The sequence below is a fragment of the Neomonachus schauinslandi genome, chromosome 10 (assembly GCF_002201575.2).
Source record: "Neomonachus schauinslandi chromosome 10, ASM220157v2, whole genome shotgun sequence".
In the NCBI taxonomy this organism is placed as follows: Eukaryota; Metazoa; Chordata; class Mammalia; order Carnivora; family Phocidae; genus Neomonachus; species Neomonachus schauinslandi.
Window position 1 is genome coordinate 119,768,683 of NC_058412.1, and position 23,104 is coordinate 119,791,786.

The 23,104-nt window shown below is 42.3% G+C and overlaps 1 protein-coding gene across 1 annotated transcript in view; it reads right to left on the reverse strand.

Annotated features, from left to right (window-relative positions):
* ZHX3 (zinc fingers and homeoboxes 3) overlaps positions 1-23,104 on the reverse strand; it is a 123,768-nt gene that overhangs the window by 44,967 nt on the left and 55,697 nt on the right. The window contains exon 2 of the mRNA XM_021688967.2: positions 19,378-19,494. The gene's annotated coding sequence lies outside the window, so the exon portion shown is untranslated. The remainder of the gene's footprint in view (positions 1-19,377; positions 19,495-23,104) is intronic.

Genomic DNA, 23,104 nt, shown 5'->3' on the forward strand with positions numbered 1-23,104 from the left:
ACCGCTTCACATTTATTTCCTCATTTAACTTAATCCTCACAACAATCCTCATGAGCTAAGTATCATCAATCAATTTACCAAGTTGAGAAACCAAAGTCAGATAGCTAAGTAACTTTGCTCAGGTCACACAAACAACAGGCAACAGCTGGGATTCCAATCCAGGTCTTCCTGATTCCAAAGCTACGCTCTTAACCCACGGCACCTCTGGTTGGCAAGAAAACAGACACCAACATCCCGGAAGAGTGAACAGTACAACACAGTATATTAAAGTGAAGAGCTAAGTCCTGGGATGTAGAGTTAAGTGCCCCAGGATTCGGAGGAAACCCAAGAAGGCATGTTGTGTGAGGATGAACCATCATAAGCTGCTGTTAGTTGTGTGAGCCCTGCTGATGTCCAGCTGATCACACACCATCCATCCCCCGGCCTCTGACTCATGACCTACTCATGTAATATTTCTCAGTCATTAACCAAAAATTGGATGGCCGACAGCATTTCTGCAGGCCTTAGGACATTTTATAGCTTTTGCCGAGGATGGAATCAGTTCTTTGATATGCACAGGCTTCTTTCTCTGTTCTAGAGATAAGGCCATATATAGAAAAAGTAAGTTTGAAATTCTCTGGGCAAATACTAGATGGTATTTCCATTGTTTGGGTATTTAGATGGTTTTTATAACCCTAGCCCTAGGAGTATATGAAAATTGCCTTTGCACATGGATCAACTGTCACTAACCTCTTAGCACTGTGGAAAAAGGTAAACGTAATACAATGTCTGAACAAAATGTACCACTACTTCCTCTGTGTTGGTCTCCAGGTACCGGAAAGTCGTGGGAGTGAATGGATGGATACAGTGTCCCTCTCATGCCTCAGCAGCCTCCTTACAGGCAGCTGACCTGCTTACTTCAGGTCAGGGTGACCTCCCAACCTTCAGGGTATGGTTCTAGGGCCCCAGTGTTCCAAGAGAGGGAAATAGCTCCTTATCAGACAGTGGGGAGTCAGAAGCCAGTGGCTCAGGGGAAACAGGTGAAAATCTCAGCACTCCAGTACTTCTACAATGAAAGGCTATGCTACCGGCCCAGTGCCAGTAGGGCTTCTCCTCATTCTCAGTGGTGTAACGGTGAGGCGCTACCTGGGATTAAGATTGCTGTTATCGGGCGCCTGGGTGGCTCCGTCGGTTAAGCGACTGCCTTCGGCTTGGGTCATGATCCTGGAGTCCCGGGATCGAGTCCCGCGTCGGGCTCCCTGCTCGGCGGGGAGCCTGCTTCTGCCTCTGACCCTCCCCCCTCTCATGTGCTCTCTCTCATTCTCTCTCTCTCAAATAAATAAATAAAATCTTAAAAAAAAATAAAGTGGGGCGCCTGGGTGGCTCAGTCGTTAAGCGACTGCCTTCGGCTCAGGTCATGATCCTGGAGTCCCGGGATCGAGTCCGGCGTCGGGCTCCCTGCTCGGCGGGGAGCCTGCTTCTGCCTCTGACCCTCCCCCCTCTCATGTGCTTGCTCTCTCTCATTCTCTCTCTCTCAAATAAATAAATAAAATCTAAGAAAAAAAAAAAAGATTGCTATTATCGAGGCAATGGGAAACAATTTTCAGAGTCACACGGGGGACCTTGGATTCATTTTTCAGTTTCAACCCACATTTGACTGACTACTGTGTACCAGGCTCTGTGCTAACATCTCCTCGCAGCCTCAGTCTTAGGAAATGGACATTATCTTGATCTTACCTGTGTGGAAGCTGAAGCTCAGGGAAGTTAGGTCTACTGCCATAGAGCTGGAATGTTATAGTTAGGTATCAGACTGAATCTCTTAATGCCAAGTCCAGTGTTCATTCCATGTTGTGTCACAGACTCTCCTAGTGCCAAAGATTTGGGGCCTTGAAATATTATATTATCATTCTGTAAACTGGAGTTTGGATGTTCATCCTCATTATGACCAAGCTCTTACTGTGCCCTCAAAAGAGAAAGAATAAGCCATGCTGAAGGGGACTTTCAGAAGGCAAAGGGTGGTTAGGTGTTGCAATGAACGGACTTATGCAGTCTGGAAACCTCAAGGTAAGGACCAAGTCTGGAGCAGGGATGGAGAAAAACTTCAGAGAGGTAAGGCACCTACTGGGGAGGAGGAGCTTTTGAGGTTAACAAAAGACCCCAGGCACAGACAGAGAGGCAGACAAGCACAAAGAAACTCGTGTGGTGGGACACCTCAGTCGGTTAAACATCAGCCTTTGGCTCAGGTCATGGTCCCAGGGTCCTGGGACGGCCCTGCACTGGGCTCCCTGCTCAGCGGGGAGTCTGCTTCTCCCCCTCCCTCTGTCCCTCCCCTCCCCCTGCTCCTGCTCCTTTTCTCTCTCTCTCTCTCAAATAAATAAATAAATCTTTAAAAAAAGAAAAGAAACTTGTGTGGGAAATCCCTTAGATCAGGTTCTCTCAACCTTGGTATAGACATTTTAGATCAGGTAATTCTTTGTTTTAGGGGGCTGTCCTGTGTATTGTAGGATATCTAGCAATGTCTCTGACCTTTACCCACTAGATGCCTACAGCACCCGCCCCCTTGTTGTGACAATCAAAAAGGTCTGCAGACATTGCCAATTGTGCCCTCCCGAGAACCACTGCCTTAGACGAAGGTGTGGCAGCCACTGGGGCCTGGCTGTACGTGGGGGCTGGAGATAGGAAGGGGAGCCACAAACCACATAGGAAAGGGAGCATATATCCCCAGTGTCCTCCCATCAACTCCCCCAGGTATGGACTCTGATAACATTCGGACAAAGGGAGCCAAATGTGATCCCACCATGGGGTCCCTTTGAAGAATGCCCAGCAGGACCCTGGCTGGGAGTAGAATGTCTGCAGGAGGAGAGAAAGGATTCTAGATCTAGGCAACTTGGCAAGGGCAAATCCTCACTCTTCTCTCCTTTCAGTAACCTGGAGCAAGAGAGGAAGATCCACGGAAGAGGATCTGAGAGGACCCAGATGAGGAGAAACGCTGGTGTGTGATGTGGCTATGACTGCAATGTCAGCTATGCTTTCACCAGCCACCTGCCCCACCCGCACTCTCCCCCCTTGAGCTGCTGCTGCCCGGACAAGGCAAAAGCAACTGGGATACCCACTCCTGGGAGACAGGGAGGAAACAGGAGAAGGGAGAAGTGCAGATGGGAGAATCCGGAGGTGAGAGAGAGAGAGACTGGCGGAGCTCACGAAGGGGACAGTGTTTCTCAGTAAGGAGAAAAAGTGGAACTGGTCTGGGGGTCTGAGGGAAGGAAAGAGGCAGAGAAAGGAATGTTCACAAAAGGCCCACAGAGTGCCAGTTCTGGGTAAGGCACATCATATGGGCTACCACATTCGATTTTCATGGTATCACGTGATACCTGTGAACAGTGTAGGCGTTATCTTTTTATGGTGGAGGAAAGTGAGGTGCAGGGAGGCAACCGATGTGCATTTGTTCACAGACTGTGGGCCTCCCCATCTGACCAGAGGGCCGAGGCATGGTTGGCGGCTTCCTCCACGCTGTGCCTCCTCCTCTCAGCTCCAGGGCCCATAGCCTCTTGCTCCGCGTGAGCTGGAACTGCCTGTCTGTCTGTCTGCTCCACTAGACTAGACTGTCAGGGGCTGTGTTTTGGGCTCTGTGTCTCCAGCATTTCCTTATGTGCCAGGCACAGGCCCTAGAGTTGTGGAGGAAGCAAACAAGAGCTAACGCAAGGCAGACAAAGAACCCGCCGCGGCCCAGCGGTGTGAATTTACAGCCCAACTAATAAGCACAGCCGCTTACATAAGTGTTTCTCCTGCTATACTAGGCTCGGCAGCCACTTGAGGAAAAAAGGGCCAGCTTTTCCTGTGCTATATATAATCTCTGTTTTGGCAGGGGAGCATACTACAGTTCTAAGCTCAGTCACATTAGATATTAATTTTTTCTTTAAAAATCCAGCAATTTTCTTTTGCTAGTGATGCCACAAACGCATAATACAGACTTAGCTTCACATTTAGATACTTTCCCCACATTTTGAGCATTTTTCTATCTCAACAACATTCTTTATTTCTGATTCCACTTTGAGAAGCAAAAAAAAGGGTGAAATGAGATACTGGAGAGACAGCTTGCAACACTCCATAATTACAGTCTTTGATGCTGGAACCTCAAGGCTCCAGTCCCAAATGGGATGGTATTTCCCTCTGGTAACTAACTAGGGGCTGATCCATTAACCAAGAATATAGTTCTGATACAGACTAGGCTAGGTTTGTTTTTGGTTCTTTCCCATCTGCCTCCCAGGTCTTAACCCTTGGATCCAGGACTCGTGACTGTAGAATCAGTATTTCACAGACAGAATCATTCATTCGCCCTGGGACTTGACTGAAGATGGTTTTTACTTAGTAAACCTCTCCTTCAGCTCTAGTATGGTTACCTGAAAAATGTTTTCTGAAACCTTTAAAAGCATACATTTACTAAAAACTACCATATCAGCTTTATGTTAGTCCTAAAAGTTTCTCTAATTACTGAAAGCCATAGTTTATTATTTTAACATGAGTTGTTATATATACACACTCACTTGAACATTATAAAATTACATCTCTTTTAGGATATTCAGTTATTTATACTTTTTGCCAATTTGGTTGGGCCTTCCCCCATACCAATTCTTCCAAAACGGTGAGATTTTAAGGAATAAAATCATGTATCTGATATTTTCATGGCAGGGCAGGTTAAGAAGAAAAAGAAAAATAGGCTTTCAAAATATGAATTGTATTATCATTACTACTAAAGTCTAAGTATTAGTAGAGCTATTATTTCTAGGTATAGCTCTTACAGAGAGGATGTAAGCATTTTGAGACTTGGCTAACACTGGGGGTTCAGTTAGAACAAAGGTGGCAGGTCATTACGGTTGGAGTCAGATAAACTGGAGTTCCAACCCAGACTCGGCAACTTCCTAGTGCAGGTCACGTGGGTCTTGAGTGAGGTATTTACCCTTTGGAACCTCAGTTTTCTCTTTTATAAAATGGGATGGTATCAGCACATACAGGGTAAGGTTCACTAGGAAAATGAGACAAGGTAGTATCCTCGCCAGGCATGTAGAGAGCGCAGCAGAAGTCTTGGGCTTCCTGCTTTCTTCCTTGCTCCCCGCACTCCCCAGTCACCAACGTGGCTCCTCCACGTGGTTTCTGAGCACTGTCCCTCTCCTCTCACACAGAGACTGCTGCGGTGACACACACTGGCTGTGCATACGCATATGGGCTGCGGCAGCACAACCACATTTGCCTTTCTTTCTTTCTTTTCTTTCTTTCGTTCTTTCTTTCTTTTTTAAAGATTTTATTTTATTTATTTGTCAGAGAGAGTACAGAAGCAGGGGGAGCAGCAGGCAAAGGGAGAAGCAGGCTCCCCGCTGAGCAAGGAGCCCGACTTGGGGCTCAATCCCAGGACCTTGGGATCATGACCTGAGCTGAAGACAGACACTTCACCGACTGAGCCCCCCAGGCACCCCTCACATTTGCCTTTCCAAAACACAGTGTTCATCACCTTCACTGATGCCCCACAGGCCAGAGTCCACCCACTCAGCCTGGGGTCCTGGTCCTTTCTCAGTCTGGTCCAACCCACTCTTCCTGAGCTCATGCTTCCTTGCAAACCCACAGCTTCCCACTCCAACTCTGCCAGGGCCATCCTCTGCTCAAGCCTTGACACAGCCCCCACGGCCTACAGATAAATTCCAAAGTGCTTCACGTGGCATTTAAGACACACACTATCTGGTCCCTCTCCCTCTCCAGTTCCACGGTCCACCACTCCTTTCCCTCCTCATACTTTGTACCCAAGCAATTCTACTCACAGTACATGGACACCCACACTGTCTCATCACTGTTCAACCTCACACGCACTCCTCTCGTTGCCCACCACACCCTTCTCCTCTCACCTATGTGGCAAACTTCTAGACAACCTACCAATGGCACTCAAATGAAGCGAAGTCTGCCAGGTAATGACTCTGTGTCTTGTACAGTTTTGTTACTGCAGCTGCCATGCTATCTTTGTTTTTCACATTTTTGTGTAACTCGCTAGCCCACTATAAAATGTCTTCCTTGGGTGATGGATCCAAGACTCAGTGTGTCGCACAGAGCAGTCACTCAAGAAATGTTTGTGTTGTTAGAAGAAGCTTTCAACCTAGACCTAGTGGGAAGATCAACTCAAGTGCAGGGCTTACGTGCTCCAAAGGCAGTCTGCGATTCAGAGAGCAGGCAAAGGGAGAATCCAACATTCCCATTTAAAATGTTCGAATGCTGGTGACTGCCAGAGCTCAGAAAAAGAAGCCCCAAAGAAGTTACAACTCTAACATGCCCATTACATTTACCTAGACCTTGTGTAACTCAAAATTGTATTTTTCTCCCCAAAGCCTCATTCTTTTATAAAGTTCCCTGCTCTGTGGAATGATCATGGGCAATCGCTTTTGCAGTTTTTGGCGATGCCAGTTTATGGCTATGTTTTTCTGTTCACTGAACTGGCTCATTTCTTCAGGAGAACAAACTGTTCTGCACTGAAGCAGGAATTGGCTGGGTTCTAACAAAAAGATTTTTCCCCCCTGACAGTGTTTTTGCAAAAGACCCAAGTCAATTTATAGCCAAGTAACAAAAGGTCAGAAAGGTTAGTCAAGCAATGGGCGTAATTCCTGTGTGTCACAGCCAATAAAGGAAATGGGTGGGAATAAATAGTATGCAATTTTAACCTGAAATTATTTGTGCAAAACTATTATGGTAAACTATACAAAGGGGCCCGTGGCTTCTAATATAAAGGATTTCCCACTCTGATTTTTTTTAAGACACATTTTACTGTGGAAGAACTGAGATGACCTCAAATTCCACATTCACAAGTGGGAAATGTCAAAAAAATTTTCACGTTAATTTACAAAAAAACTTGGCCATTGTTTTGCAGCACTGAAACAGAAATGTTCACACAAAAATTAAATATCTCATAGTTAGATCACAATTAGATATAACTGCATGGCTGAATTTAATACAAAATCTTTGCCAAAAGAGAGACAAAATCAACCAAAATGATAGGCTAAGGAAAGACTCTACAAAGGCAATAGTTTATCTGTTTTAATCATGCTAGAAGTGTGACAAACTATTGCATTATTCAGTGAGCATAAGAACAACAACAATAAGAAATGCCTGCTTTTAAAGCAGACAAAAAGAACTGACATCACCAGCCAAGCAAGCGGAAGACAGATGAGTAACAGTCTGTGCTGGGCAGCCAACCAGGCCCAGGCCTGTGGGTCTGTGTGGTAAGGAAGCCTTTCAGATTTCCAGGCTGTTGGAAGCCACCCCCCAACCCGTCATGATGTCTACAGAACTCACTCTTTAAAACCACTCAATAAAAAAAAAAAAAAAAAAAAAAAACGACAAATGGTTAAAGAGGACACTATCACAGTTAAGACAAGATGATGTAAATGGTTTCTCCCCCAACCTCCTTGCTAAGTACAACTACAAACCCTGGAAATAACATGAGAGGTAACCAAAGCACAAGTCCAAAAGGTGGGAAAAGGAAGGCCAACAGTGACCCCAGGACTGGAGGACCAACACAGCAGCAGAGCATCTTATGACTGCCACCTACCCCCAGTCCAACAGAAGAAGGTGGCCAAGATCCAATGTTTCCCAAGCCCCAACCTAGGAACAGAAGGCAATCCAGGTCAGCTCATCCTTTCCCATTACTCACATTTCCCATGTGAGTTTTGCTGGCAGCACCAACAAAGATAAATCAGGAGCCCACTGACAATAGAACAGTCTGGGGAAGCACTCTCCCTCCCTGCAGGGCCCCAGGAGGTACTCTTCATCCCAGCAGGATAGAGACTCCCTACCCTCATCTAGAGGTACCAGACAGCATGGCCTGGGGAAACTCCTTCATCAGCACCAACAGGGACCAGTGAGAGCCCCAGCTACATCAGATAAACCAAGCAGACCAAAACAGTAAAAACAAAGGCTCTAAAAAGAAACTGTCAGTGGAACTATAACCCACAAAAGTAGATCCCAACCTGTGTGCTAAACCTAAATAGGGTGACTGTCCGGTGAATGAAAAGATTAAATAGGACCCAGAGTCTCCTAATATAATAGACAAAATGTCCAGAAGAGAACTGAAAATCACCCATTATACCAAGAATCAGGTAAATCACAACTTGAATGAGAAAAGATAACCAACTGACACCAATACCAAGATGAATCTGATGTTGGAATTAGCTTACAGAGTACTTTTAAGCAGCCATCATAAAAATGCTTCAATAAGCAATCATAAATTCTCCTGAAACAAATTAAAAAATAGAAAATCTCATCAAAGAAACAGAAGTCATGAAGAATCAAATGAAAATGACAGAACAGCCTAGAAGAGGAAATTCTTCTATTTTAAATTGCCAAGTTGGTATCAATTTAACACCCTCATTTCCCTGTCTTTTTCAAAGTCTTTTCTAACTTTATCCAGAAACCCTATGATAACCTTCCTACCACAAAAGGCCCAATCCTTTTTCTGGTATTTTAAGTAAGAAACCCTCAAAGTAATCTTCAATTTTTCTTTACCCTTTACTTCTACATCCAATCTATTATTATAAAGGAGATTCAACATAGAATGCAGACAGTAGCAGATATAATGATTTTCAGGCCCCCCATTAGATACTTATAATTTATAATATTTAAAATTCTTTTACCAAATATTACCTTTGCTCTTTCGTAACACAACTAACAAATGAACTTTGTTAAAGTCAAAGTTGAAATCTCTGACCAAGACTCTTTCATGTATAAGATACTTGCTTACATCCTAAATCCCAACTCTACCACTTTGTCGCTTTGGGCAAAATTCTTAACCTTTTTGTGCCTCAGTTTCCTCATTTGTAAAAAAAAAAAGGGGGGGGCATCTAGTATCTCTCTCTCTCTCAAAATAATGCCATAGGAAGATCAAAGGCGGCTTCATGGGGAGGGGGGCAGGAACTGGATGATCTGGGACTTAAAGGCAGAAAAGGGCAGAGAAAGATTGGTGGTGCGAAAGTACGAGGTACACGTAGCCTACTAGGGTGTAATAGAAGTTATGTGGGGGTGGGTTGGAAAATTTGTGGCTGGAAAGGAATCAGGATCAGATAGTGGAAAGGTCTGCTGATGAGTGTAGACTTTGTTCTGCAAAAAGTACTTTGAAAAAATGACCATTTATGTGCTCTACCAGGTTAGCAGAGGTGAGCCTTCCAAATTGTCAACCAATAGCTTATCCTTGATTTCTCTGATAAGAAATGCTGTTCATCACTGATCCACTGTACTTTTTAAATAGAGTAACTAAAAATTCATAATCATTAGTATTTTACCGACTCAAGGCGTGAGGACAAGTCTCTACTCAATAAGAAAGCCCCAGAGCCTCTGGAAGGAGGGCCAGGCAAGAGATTACTAACAGTGTTGTGGAATCAAGTTAGTTAGCACAACTCTAGCTGGTTCATTGCTTTGAGGTTCAACTTGGAATCAGAACCGAGAGATTAAATTCAGGAAGGGAGAAATGTCTATGCAGCAGAGAAGAGTTGGCTCCCTCTGGACACTGCCAGCTGGCCAAGCTACACCTCTCCGAGCTCACCATGCCTTAGTAAACATATTTCTGTTTGCCATAAGCACTGAGCAAACCCACGAAGCCTTCCCAAAGCGTCTTCAACATCAGAGCTTGAGAGGAGTGGTCCAGAGATGAGAAATGGTGCTTTATGATTAAAGGCACCAAATACAACCTCAAAGTTATGTAAATGAAATGTATGAAGTATACAGGAAAACACCTTTTCTTTTAAGCACTGTTGGAAGGAAATTAAAATAACAAAGTATGCATAAAGAGGTTTTTAAATTCTAGGATTATATAAGGGCAAACTTTTACCTTGGTGTAAACCAAGCTATGTGAATGAGGGAGGTGGGTGGGCTGGTTCAGGCTCAGAGGTGCAGTCTCCTGGTCTGTGAGCTCCATGCGGGCAGGGACCATGACTCTCTTGATCATTGCTATATTCTCAGGGCCTAACACAGTGCCTGGCACACAATGGGTGCTCACAAAATACTTGTTGACCAAAAATGGCTTAGTCCCCAGCTTTCTAAGTTCAGAAATACTATGTTTTTTCAGTTCACTGAGATTATGAGATTCTTAATTGGGTGGGCCAGCCAGAACTGCTTTAATACCAACCAAACTCAATGGAGACACACTAGATCTTCCCCCTCATTTTTAGAGGGGGCATAGCTTTCCAGGAGCCTTTCTGTTCTGTCATTTATGCAGAGCTGTCCTTTCCCTACATCGGGGCATCTGGGAAACAGAATCCCTAAATCAGGCTATCCCTCATCAGGTACAAACATGGAGCTTCTAAAGAAGGTTATCACCTGCATATGTAGCAAGCCCAGCTTTGCAACAACCAAAATGTCTGTGCCAGGCCAGTGGGGCGCCTTCCATCCTGTGGATGGAGCAATCTGTACTCTGACAGAGTCCAAATCCTCCTAGACTCCATGCAGACTCCCAGTCGGCTGCCTCTTTGCAACATTCTTCATTTGAACACATTATAAACCTCTAGCTTTTATGATTTTTCGATTTACAAGGCTTTAAAGCTTGTCTGCTTCCTCATGACCAAGGAGAGACTTTCATCTACATATGCTTCCAGAGGACCGCTTGGGTTTGGTCATCTCTGCATGGATGGGCACCAGTTTTCAAGACCATTTTGGTCTTAGCAGCAAACAGTGAGGCAATATCCTCAGAGAACACCAAGGTACTAATTGATATCTTTGGACCCATGACTCTGTGTAAGTCTGGTTTGGATTTTTGTTTTTCCTTAAATGCAGTATCTTGCACTAATTTTCTGCCCACTTGGCCTCATAAAAATTTCAGAAAAATCTCCCATCAGCATAGCTTTAGAAAGGCCTGGGTAATTCAACACATCACAAAATGAGCCCAAGGCAACACTGTGGCAAGCCACCATTCTCATTTACCCACTCAGAGAAGGGGGCTGAACTCCAAGCTTGCCTCCTATTTTTAAGCCAGTTTCTACCCAGGACCAAATTGTTTCTCTAACCTGTGATGGCTTTTTACTGAAAAGAAAATGAGATAGGGAGAACACAGAAAACTTTGGTAACGAATCTTGTCAAAGTTTTCTTTTTTTAGTTTCAGCTAATTTTAGACTTACAGAAAAGTTGCAAAAATAGTAGAGTTTCCATATATCCCTGACCCAGCTTCCCCTGAGGTTAACATCTTACATGAGCCTAGTGCATTGAACGGAACCAGGACATTAACACCGGTACAATACTATAAACCAAAAATCTTTTTCAAATTGCACAAGCTTTTTTCTAATAATGTCCTTTTTCTGCCCCAGGATTCTATCCAGAATGCCTACTCTATGTAGTCATTTCTTAGTCTACAGCAGCCTGTGACAGAACCTTGATCTTTCCTTGTCATTTGTGTCCTTGACACTTCTTAAGAATATTTACCAGTTATTTTAGGGGCACCTGGGTGGCTCAGTCAGTTAGGTGTCTGACTTTGGCTAAGGTCATGATCTCAGGGTCCTGGGATCGAGCCCTCCTGCATCTGGCTCTGAGCTTAGCAGGGAGTCTGCTTCTCCCTCTCTTTCTGCCCCACCCCCAGCTTGTGCTCACACTCTCTCTCTCAAATGAGTAAGATCTTTAAAAAAAAATATTTATCAGTTATTTTGTTGAACGTCTCTGATTTGGGTTTGCCTGATGTTTTCTCCTGATTACATTGAGGTTATGCATTTTTTTTAAGTTTTTATTTTAATTCCAGTTAACACAGTGTTATATTAGTTTCAGGTGTACAAGATAGTAATTTGACACTTCCATACATCACCCTGTGCTCATCATGACAAGTGCACTGCTTAATTCCCTTCACCTATTTCATCCATCCCCCCTGAGGTTATGCATTTTTGACAAAAATACCACAGAAACGATGTTGTGTTCTCCTTAGTGCATCGTATCATACGGTTCATGATAGCAATATGTCTTATTACTGGTGATTACTGGTGATTGACCTTGATCATTTGGTTAAGGTGGTTTCTCGGCTACAAAGTTACTACCTTTTCTTTCCTTTATGGTTAATAAACATTTTGAGAGTTTATTTGAGATGATGCAGATTCTGTCTTAAGGGACTGTCTCCCTCATTCACAAGTCTGCTCACTTTCCTTAAAAACTCTAAGAGATTAGTTGATACGATTTCATTTTATTATTTCTGTCATGTAAACACTTAGCTATTACTCTTTTGTTTGTTCAAGGAGTTATATTTTTCTTCTGCTTATAAAAAGAGCACGCTGTCATTGTAAAAAAAAATCATCATGGAGAGCTCATAACCGTACTTTTAGACATTGGTACTTGTTATGGACTACATGTTTGTGTCCACCCCAAAATTCATGTTGAAACTCTAACTCCCAATGTCATTACATGGGAGGGCCTTGGGAGGTGATTAGGTCATGACAGTGGAGATCTCCTGAACAGGATCAGTGCCCTCACGGAGGGGACCTCTGAGAGCTCTTTCTCCTCCCCACCATATGAGGATATAACAAGAAAAAGGCCACCTGCAACCCAAAAGAGGGCTCTCACCAGAACCTGACCATGCTGGTACCTGATCTCAACTTCTGCCCGTGCGAACTGTGAGGAATAAATTCCTGTTTATAAGCCACCGAGTTTGTGGTATTTTGTTATAGCAGCCTGAACTAAGACAGCATTATAGTTTGACATATATATATATTCCAGTGAACCTTTCTCCTTTTTTAATACCACTGAAGTTAGATGCCATGGACTAAAATCCCAACCCCACCACAGACCTCAGGCAAGTCACTTACTTTTGTGTGCTGGTTGGCCAGCATGTTATTTGCAGATGGGGTAAGCAAAATTAAATAATAATTTTTTTGGAAGAATTATTCAGTAAGGCAGAAATAAAAATTTTATAGCCTATATTTAAGTGAAAGCAATCCAACACTGCCATGGGGAGTGTGGGGTCACACAGTGGACATCTGCAACTCCAGATGCTACATCGGGACCAAGGTTAAAGTTGTTCATTGCTGAATTCCTTAAAAACTTGGGGGAATGCTACCTGGCTCCCAGAATTTACCTGTTTCTAGTTTTTCAAGTAAGGCTGCAATAGTCTATAAATTTATCACTTTTTTGTGTGGTCCGAATGACAATCAGGAAAAGGTCATCTCTCTTATCTTCCCCCAGGACAACAGCAGCAGTAATAACAAGAGCAGCTAACAAGCATAGAGCACACGACATGCAGTGGACACTGTTCCTCCTGAGCACTTCAGAAGCTCTAACTCATTTACTCCTCATCACAACCCTTGGCAGTAGGTATTATTATTGCCTCCAGTTATAGGTGAAGAAACTAAGGCATAAAAAGGCTAAGTAACTCCCAAGGTCACTCAGCTAACTAGTAGCTGGTAGAGCCAGGATTTGAACCCAGGCAAACCTAGTCCCACAGCACATGCTCTTAGCACTATGCTCTCCTGTTGTCAAAGAGTACAAGAACACATTATCATTCAGAAGAGAGGCACAGGCCATGAATTAGAGTTCTGGACAAAGCTGAATTGAACAAAAGATTCAAATGACAGAAGAAAACCACTTCCAGATACGGAGAAACCTCAAAGAAGAAACAAGGAGGAATTCCCAGGATCTCATATAATTAGCGATCAAAGAGGGTCACTGAAGACACAACCTGGAAATATCTGAAAGCAATGTGCAGAAGGAAAGAGAAAAACAGAACTCCAAGAAAACAAGTTAAATGAGCAGATAATGTGAAAGGGAATCCAGCAGAGTTTTCTTTTCTTTTTTTTTTTTTTTTGGTAGCAGAAGCCCAGAAAAAAGGCAATGTAAGATATAAGACCCAAAGAAAAAAAAAGATGAGCAAATCAGAATACTTCAAGCTGTCATCTGTAAACAAACAAAATGATGCCACCCCGCAGACCAGGTGTCCTGTCACTCCTCTGCCACTGAGCCATCTCCAAAAACTGTACTCAACAGCCACCTGCATCTCCTTAGCCCCTCCTGACTCCAGTGTGAGCCGACTTAGGAACTCTGTGGGAACTGGGCATGCTCACATCGCTACCTGTTCTCTAATTGAGAAACCAGTGGCTTGGCTTCTTCTTATCCTACTGGACCTCTAGGTAGCCATTGCTGGCCACTGCCCCTCATAGGACTCATAGGAAATCATCTCTTCCACATGGCTCTTTTCTACTTCTCCCCCACCTCTTCCTCTAGCATTAATTTGGCATTTTGGTCTAGTTTGCAATCCCATTTACTAGCTTAGTAATGATGCCTTGGAGTCTTAGTTTTCTGGCCCACAAAGTAGAGTAGCAATAATTTCCATACACAGGCTATAGAGAAGATAAAGGAAGCCATCTGGAAAAGCTCTCGTCACCCTATGTAGGACATGTACTACAGTGCTTAGTACATCTCAATTTCCTGCACGTAAAGAACCAGTCTTTGCCCAGAGACATCCTAGGCCCTTTTTATTTTCTGTCTCCATGTTCTACCTGTGGGTTTATGTCTATTCTCATGACTCTGACATCCTCGGAGCAAGAGTTTCCCACCCCTTTATCTCCAGCCCTCACATCGTACCCCTGACTTTTTGACCCATGTTTCTAACTGCCCCTAGATATGTTTCCCTAGCTCTCTTCAGGAGTTCTTAAATTCAACAAATCCTAAAATAAACTCTTCGTCTCTCTCCAAATGAGTCTCTGCAATCCCCTGGGGACCCTTTACCCCACTCCGTAAGTTGGCCAATATTTCCACCATCTGTTATCACCTTCCCTAAAACAAACCAACAAACCCCTCTCAGTCATCCTCTCATTCTCAAGCTCACCCCAGTCAGATACTAGCATTTTTAGACACTGCTTCAAAGCACCTCATGTTCTCTTCTCCAGCACCACTGCTAGCACCTTGTTCAAGTTCTCATCACCTCTTACCTGCATGACGGCCAGAGCCGCTTAACTGACTTCCTGCAGTCCGTGCTTCACACCATAGCCAGAGTTATCTTCCTAAAAACAAGCTTGAGCATGGTAATCTCCTGCTTTAAAGCCTTTGTGACACAGCCCACAGGATCCAAATGGAAACTTGTTGGTCAAGCACTTGAGGTGCTTCACAATGTGGCCCAACATCCCTTTGTTCAGCCTCTCTCCAGCCAGGCTTTGAAAAACTTGGGCAACGAACATGGGCACCTTCAGGCCCTAGGCCTTTTGCTTTATCCTCTGTCTCACAAAGCTCTACTGGTGCAGTAGCAGCAGCTCCCAGGACGCCTTCACTGACTCACCAAACCTGACTCCCTGACTCCCTCCCTCCCTCCCTCCCTCCGTGTCTCCAGGACACCTGACACATCACATCTTTTGCCATTGTTAGTTTGCATGGGGGCCACCTCCTCAACCAGAAAGGGGACCCTGAAGGCAGGGTCAGAACCACCTTTATCTTCGTTTATCTCCTGCACCTACCTCAGCTTCCATCCAGCTCAGAGTGACACCTCAGTGGTCGTTAACTAACTGAATTCAGGAACAGCAAAATACTTATGAGTACCAGGCTGAAGCCCCCAGAAGAATGAGTACACCTCACAGAACAAATGTAAAATGTGAAAGGAAAAAATAAGGGGGTAGATAAGGAATAGGGAGAGGGGATGCCAAAATAGGCAGAAATGGAGTTTCCTTATATGGAAGGAAAGGAAAGTTCCTGCTTTTGCTTTGATGATAGTAAATAAATATAGAAACAAATGTTATTTCTGGCACTAAGAAAACTCAAAAGATTGTTCACCTTTAAAATTTGTTTAAAAGTTAAAAGGAAAGAAAAAACATTTCCCCAAAACAAAGTAACAGAAAAGAGACAACTAAGAAATATAAAAATCAAGAAGTAAGTTATGTATAGAAAATATAACAAATGCAACAGCAACCATGAATTAAAGAGGATAAACTTAGATGTAAGTCATAGAATCTTCAGGATTAGTTTAACAGAAGACAAAATCCAACAATATTCTGCTTGAAAGAGATAAGCTCTGCAATGACAATAATGAAGTTAGAAAATGTTACAAAATCACCACACAAGGTATCTATGGACAATGAAAAGAACAGAAGACAAACATTGCTTTGAGTATTGTCAAGAAACAAAAATAAAAACTAAGCACACAACTAATAACACTGAAAAACAACCAAAAAAACCTAGAGAAACATTTTTTTTTTTTAAGAAAGTAGTTAGTTATTTTGAAAGCAAAAACCAAAATACTTTGGAAGGAACCTTAAGAAACAGACAGGAGTTGCTGCTTAGGAGACAGAACTGCCTGCCTGTGGAACAGGAGTAGGAAACTGCTTTTTCACTGCATCTTTTCTTACTTTAAAAGTTTTATATTTCTATTAAAAGTTTCCATGAAAGACTAAAAGTGATACTGTGGTAAATTTAATTTTTTTAAAAAAGAAATGAAGGAAGTTGGAACAACCAGACATAAAGAAAGGCAATAAAGTTGTAGGGGAGTGGATTGTGTTTATTAAATTTGGAGGGGTGCCTGAGTGGCTCAGTCAGTTAAGCATCTGACCCCTGATCTCAGGGTCTTGGGTTCAAGCCATGTTGGGCTCCACACAAGGCACGGTGCCTACTTTAAAAAAAAAAAAAAAAACTAAAAAAATGGATTTTCCATTAAAAATGTAAAATTCTAGGGGCGCCATTTGCAACAACATAGATTGATCTAGAAGGGTATGCTGCTAAGTGAAAGAAGTTAGAGAAAGACCAATACCATATGATTTCACTCATACATGCAACTTAAGAAACAACAAACGGACAAAGAAAAAGAGAAACAAAAAACAGACTCTTAACTATAAAGAACAAACAGATGGTTACCAAAGGGGAGATGGGTGAGGGGGATGGGTGAAATAGGTGATGGGGATTAAGAGCACACTTGTGATGATCACTGAGTAACATATAGAATTGTTGAATCACTGTAGCATACACCTGAAACTAATATAACACTGTATGTTAATTATACTGGAATTTTTTAAAGTTATTAAAAAGTAAAAAATAAAATTTTGATGCTATGCCTCACCCTAGACAAATTGTCTCAGAATCCCTGGGGGTGTGACCAGGCATTAGTATTTTATAAAGCTTCTGAAAGGATTCTAGTGTGCAGCCAAGTAGAGGTACCACCGGCACATGCTTATATGTTGAATTATCTAAATATCTAAAAAATACAATGCAAAAAGTGTAACCGTTTGAGATATTCGCAAATGGGAAGACAAAGATTGCTGTAAGGGAATGGAGTTCAACCTGAAAGGAGATATAATTAGCTACTGTGCAAATGTCTCCAAGACACTGCAATTCAGGCAAAGAAGCAGGCAATTGCCTAAGTTATTGGAGGGGGACATGACCCACAGCCACAATGAAATAATGGCAGCAAGAGGTAGTTAGTCTCTGCTCAAGTGCTAGTGAGGATAGGAAGCATGTATGAGGATTCAACAGAGACTGAGGTGGAACAGGATTACCTGCATACCTGTAGGAGGTTAGATGTGAGATAAATTCCTAGAAATGCAATTGCTGAGTCAAATGTATGTGCCTTTAAAAGTGAAAGGTCAATTTCAAAAGATCTTAAAGGTGAAATAGAAAAAGCATGATGTGTAGAATAAATAAAACATCATACTTGATAGGTAGGAGTGGATCGGGACAAATGAGCTCAGATGGAGCGAGACAAGATGGCTCAGTGTTACCAGGTAGTAAGTGCAGAGACTAACATAACAGAGAATTCCTGGTGATTCCAATTTGGCTTTGCCCTTCCTATCAACTTTGTCCCCTCAGCAGAAACCTAAAGGAGAAAGAGGGCAGGAGCCATGTGTCTATCTGAGAGGAAAAGATTTTTTTAAAAGATTTTATTTATTTATTTGACACAGAGAGAGCGTGCGAGCGAGCATGCAAACATGAGCAGGGGGAGCAGGAGAAGGAGAAGCAGACTCCCCGCTGAGCAGAGAGCCCAATGCAGCATGGCCTGAGCTGAAGGCAGATGCTTAACTGACTGAGCCACCCAGGAGCCCTGGAAAAGATTTTTTTTTTTTTAATTTTATTTATTTATTTTAGAGACAGAGCAAGTGCCAGCGGAGGGGAGGGGCAGAAGGAGAGGGAGAGAGCGAATGTCAAGCAGACTCCACACAGAGCCCAAAGCGGGGCCTGATCCCACAACCCTGAGATCATGACCTGAGCTGAAATCAAGAGACAGAAACTTAACCAACTGAGCCACCCAGGTGCCCCCCTGAGAAGAAAAGATTTGAGGCAGGAGCATTTCTGGATTGACTGGGAGAGCAAGGAGACCAGTGTGACTAGAACAGTTGGTGGGAAGGTGAGCACTAGAAAATGGGCATAAAGTTCACTTGTGAATAATCTTGTCTTATGCCATTTCTAGTTTAGAGGATTCACATACAAGGCCACTAAACAGTTTTTACTCAGTCTACAACTCAAAATTAAAGAATGAGCACGCTGGAAGTTGTCATATATCTAACAGTAGCCCTGCAGCAATTCACCATAAGGCAGGAAGTTCCAGAAGCTACAACAGTAGAAACATATCCATGGACTGTGTGGCCCCAGACTTGTGGAGGAGTGATGTTGCCATGAAGTTGTCAAAGTCAGAACGATGTGCACAGAACTTCCAGCATTACGTACTATCAATGGCTCTGACTCCATTTCTTCCCCCTTTCTTTCCAAAAATTTCTACTCAGCACATGGAAGAAAAGTTCTTAACTTTATAGTGAAAAATAATGCAATAGATTTCCTTTGTTTAAAAAGTTTTAACAACAGCAGCAACAACAACAAAACCCCAAAGTCTAAGCACAAGCTGAGTGGCTTAATAACAGAATAAATTGAGTTCGCAACTCAATAAATAAATGACCCCCAAAAAACCTTAAGTAGGGCACATCTACTTCAGCAAGTGAAGGCTAGGTCTATTTACATTGATTATTTGCCAATCTGCTTTGTCTTTAGTATTATATTTAGCATTGAAAAATATTTCCTATTCCAGAGGGCAGCCTGAGTGTATGGCTTGGAAAACTGGTATTCAAATTAGTATTCTAGTTTTTTTTCAAGTCAGTCATTTAATAAAACCAAAGTTTAAGTCTCGCACTCAGACTAAAAGTTGGCCTCAGACTAAACCTGCACATTACAGAGACACAATACACAACTCAACTTTTGTAATACCCAGCAGTCAGCCTAAGATGTAACAAGTTCTCACCTAAATTGTATATTCAGTGCAGATTTTTAGATTAATAAAAAGAATCATTTGATCAAAGATCTCAAAAATAAAAATGGAGGGAGGAGAAAATAAAGAATGTTTAACAACAATGCAAAGACTAAATATAGCTCTGAAGACTCAGGTGTTACAAAGTCTGGTAACCAATATGGCAAGAAACTTTTAAAATTCAGAAGCATACTATTTACCCAGGAAACATGCTTCTTCCTCCCTTCATTGGTCTCTCCAGTTTCTCCCTTCATTTCTTGCAGCCTTGTATGCATCTTGAAAGGTCCACTTGTTGCTTCTGCAGCTGCAGTTCAGTCCTGAGAAAGCAGCAGCATACCATTACTTTATGAGAAGAGATAAAGTACCTTCTAGGAAGTGGAGTTATCCAAGCTCATCAATCTCCTTTCCTAATTCATTTCCACCACAACTATACACAAACAGAAAAACCAAGGCTGGGGGCGGAGAGGAAGGAGAGTAAAAGGGGTTGTACAAATACAAACTAGCAATTTGAAACTATAAAAATGCTAGTAGAAACTGAAAAAATATAAATGGAAATAAGGCAAACTCAATTCTCTCTGATAATAGGTCAGAACAAAAGGATTCATAAAATCTGTAATTTTATATGATTCATAAAATCAGTGATTTTAACTCTCTTTCCACCAATGAGTTTCCCTGTCCCTCTTCTAGCTAAGTTTGAGATGGCTTAACAGAGATGAGAAAATTAACCAACATGTGGCCTTACTACTCCAAGAACACACACCATTAAAAATGTGCTGTTTTCTGATGCTCTTCCATTCAAAGCCCTGGGGCTTTCCTGGCATGGATTCTAGTGGTACAAAAAATGGTCTAGACTGTGAGTTCCAGGCCAAGGAACCATGTTATCACCATCTCTGTCTTGACCCTTACCCCGATGTCATCCCACTCTGCCCAGTGCCAACGATGAGCACACACTAACTCTCAGTGAATGCATGAGACAGTAACTATGTGTTTTCAACAAACCACTAGAGAAGCTTCATGCAATCTTAAAATTTCCGAAACAGTTGAAAAACTACTGCTTTTGAGTTCTTTCTTTCTTTCCCAAAGCATTCTCTTTGGTTGAGATGCCCATAAGCAGTAAAGTGGCCCTAAAGTGAGTATACCAGAGGCTCTCAGAACTTCGGATAGAACAGTGCATTGGCACACAACAGAGGGTCAGAACTAGAAGTGTCTGTGATTGTAAACAAGTCTGCCCCTCACCAAAGCAGCTCCTACTCATCCTTCACCATTATTCTTCTGTCTTTAATGTTCACATCTCAAGCTTTTACTCTGTGTCAGGCACTGTTCTAAGAGCTTTAACTACATTAACTCAGTCAATCTTTATAACACCCATATGTAATAGATTTCATTATTCTAATTGCCTGGGTGAGGAACCTAAGGCACAGAAAAGTTAAGTAAATTGTTCAAGGAAATGCATTATGCTGCTGTCAAAGGCGGGGTCCCCGGGCAAAGAGAAACCCACAATAAGCAGCAGCGTCCTCTGCATACCTCACTTTTTTCTGCTGCTGTCGTGGGAGAATAGCACCATGTCCAGTTAAATTTGCTCTTGTGGGAAAATTTTCCTAATTAATAATTTATTGAAAAACTTAACTTTGAATTCTCCACAACTTAAAAACTGATCTCTTCTTATTTTAAAACATTATCCAGTGAACATAACAAAAAGGAGATCTTCCTAATTTTGCGGAAGTCAAAAGCAATAATTATTATAAGCTGAATACTCATATTTACCCACAACTTCAGCTTATTATATTTATTCCAGATACTTTGCTATGCTTACCAGATCCCTTCTAACTGAAATCATGAAGCCCTTGCTCAAGCAAGGCATTTATTCTTCCACACTCTAGTTCAGTTGAGTGGGACACAATGTTAATGATGCCAAAAGCTGTGGGTTCAATCCACTACAAACCAGTTAGCTTTGTTTGCTTCATGTCTACAAACTCTTAGCCTGGATGGCACATTCTGGATCCTATAAGGAACCAGGTGGGAGTGTGCAAGACAACTAGCATAAATACATCTGCTGGAGAAACAAGTCCACAAATAACACAGGGGCAGAAGTAGAACTATGGGACAGAAGCACCAATTTCATTATAAAGAAAAACTTCATGATCATTGGCAAAGCACTTCTACGTTTTTGAGAAGTTCTTCTCAATGCCAGATATTTTGCCAAAATCTAACCTAAAGTCCTTCATTCAAGATGTTATAAAATAAGAAACTAAGGGGCGCCTGGGTGGCTCAGTCGTTAAGCGTCTGCCTTCGGCTCAGGTCATGATCCCAGGGTCCTGGGATCGAGCCCCACATCGGGCTCCCTGCTCCGCGGGAAGCCTGCTTCTCCCTCTCCCACTCCCCCTGCTTTGTTCCTTCTCTCGCTGTGTCTCTCTCTGTCAAATAAATAAATAAAATCTTTAAAAAAAAAAAAAAAAAGAAACTAAGATTTTTAGTTTTTGCACAAGCTCTGCTTGATTGATCTGAAAACAGAACTTTCTTACACCTGACACCAATTCCACTGACAATAAAGCATATGTGACGGTTGATGGTTTCAGAAATTGTCACAAAAATCTCTAGCAGTGCAGCACAGCAAACCACTAGAAAAATCTTACTGCAATTGCATGTATATGGCTTAGAGTCTTTTTTTATTATTATTATTCATTTGAGAGAGACAGAGATTGCATGAGAGCAGGAGCAGGGGAGAGGGCCAAAGGGAGAGGGAGAAGCAGACTCCCCACTGAGCAGGGAGCCAGAGCAGAGCTTGATCCCAGGACCCCAGGATCATGACCCAAGCTGAAGGGAGACACTTAACTGACTGAGCCACCCAGGTGCTCCTCTTTTAAAATTACTCTTAATTTTCATAAAACCAAAAGCTGTTTCATCTCCAAATAATATAAAGTTATTTTAAACATAGTTCTTCAAGTTAAATGAAGAAACTAACCAACAATAGTCCATATCACGTTTTAAAACAACCCAGGGCCCATTCTAGGAGTTTTATCACCTTCTACAAATAAAAATGGAAAAGTAAAACTATATTTCTTAATTGTTATTTTAGAAGGAAACCCACTTGGGATCATCTGTCTTCGAGTTTTCCTGCCCACAGCTGGAAAGAACTTTCCCAGTGGACAAATGCTATAAAGTACACGGGTTCCAACAGTCACAAGGTAACTATGACAGCAAAGCCACAGTTATTTATGAGATCATAAAAACAATATGATGTCATTTTTAAAAATTCACGTAACATAAAATCAACCATTTTAAAAAGAAGAAAAAAAAAAGAAAAAAAAAATCAACCATTTTAAAGTATACAATTCAGTGGCATTTAATTCACAGTATTGTGCAACCATTACCTCTACCTAGTTCCAAAACATTTCAGTCACCCCAAAATGAAACCTTGTACTCATTAAGTAGTCACTGCCACCCCCCTGCTCCAGCCCGCGGCAACCACTTCTATGCTTTATGTCCCTATGGATTTACCTATTCTGGGTATTTCAGACAAATGTAAATCATGCAAAAGGTGACCTTTTATGCCTGCCTCCTTTTACTTAGCATGATTTTTTAAATTGTTTTAATTTTTTTAAGATTTTATTTATTTGTCAGAGAGAACGCACAAGCAGGGGGAGCAACAGAGACAGAGGGAGAAGCAGGCTCCCCACTGAGCAGGTAGCCTGATGCGGGACTCGATCACAGGACCCTGGGATCATGACCTGAGCCGAAGGCAGATGCTTAACCAACTGAGCCACCCAGGCATCCCTAGCATGATGTTTTGAGGTTCTTCTATATTGTAGCATATATCAATACCTCATTCCTTTTTAACAATGAAAAATATCCCATTGTATGGATATATCACATTTTGTTCATTCATCCACTGATGGGCATTTGGGTTGTTTTCACCTTTACCTACTG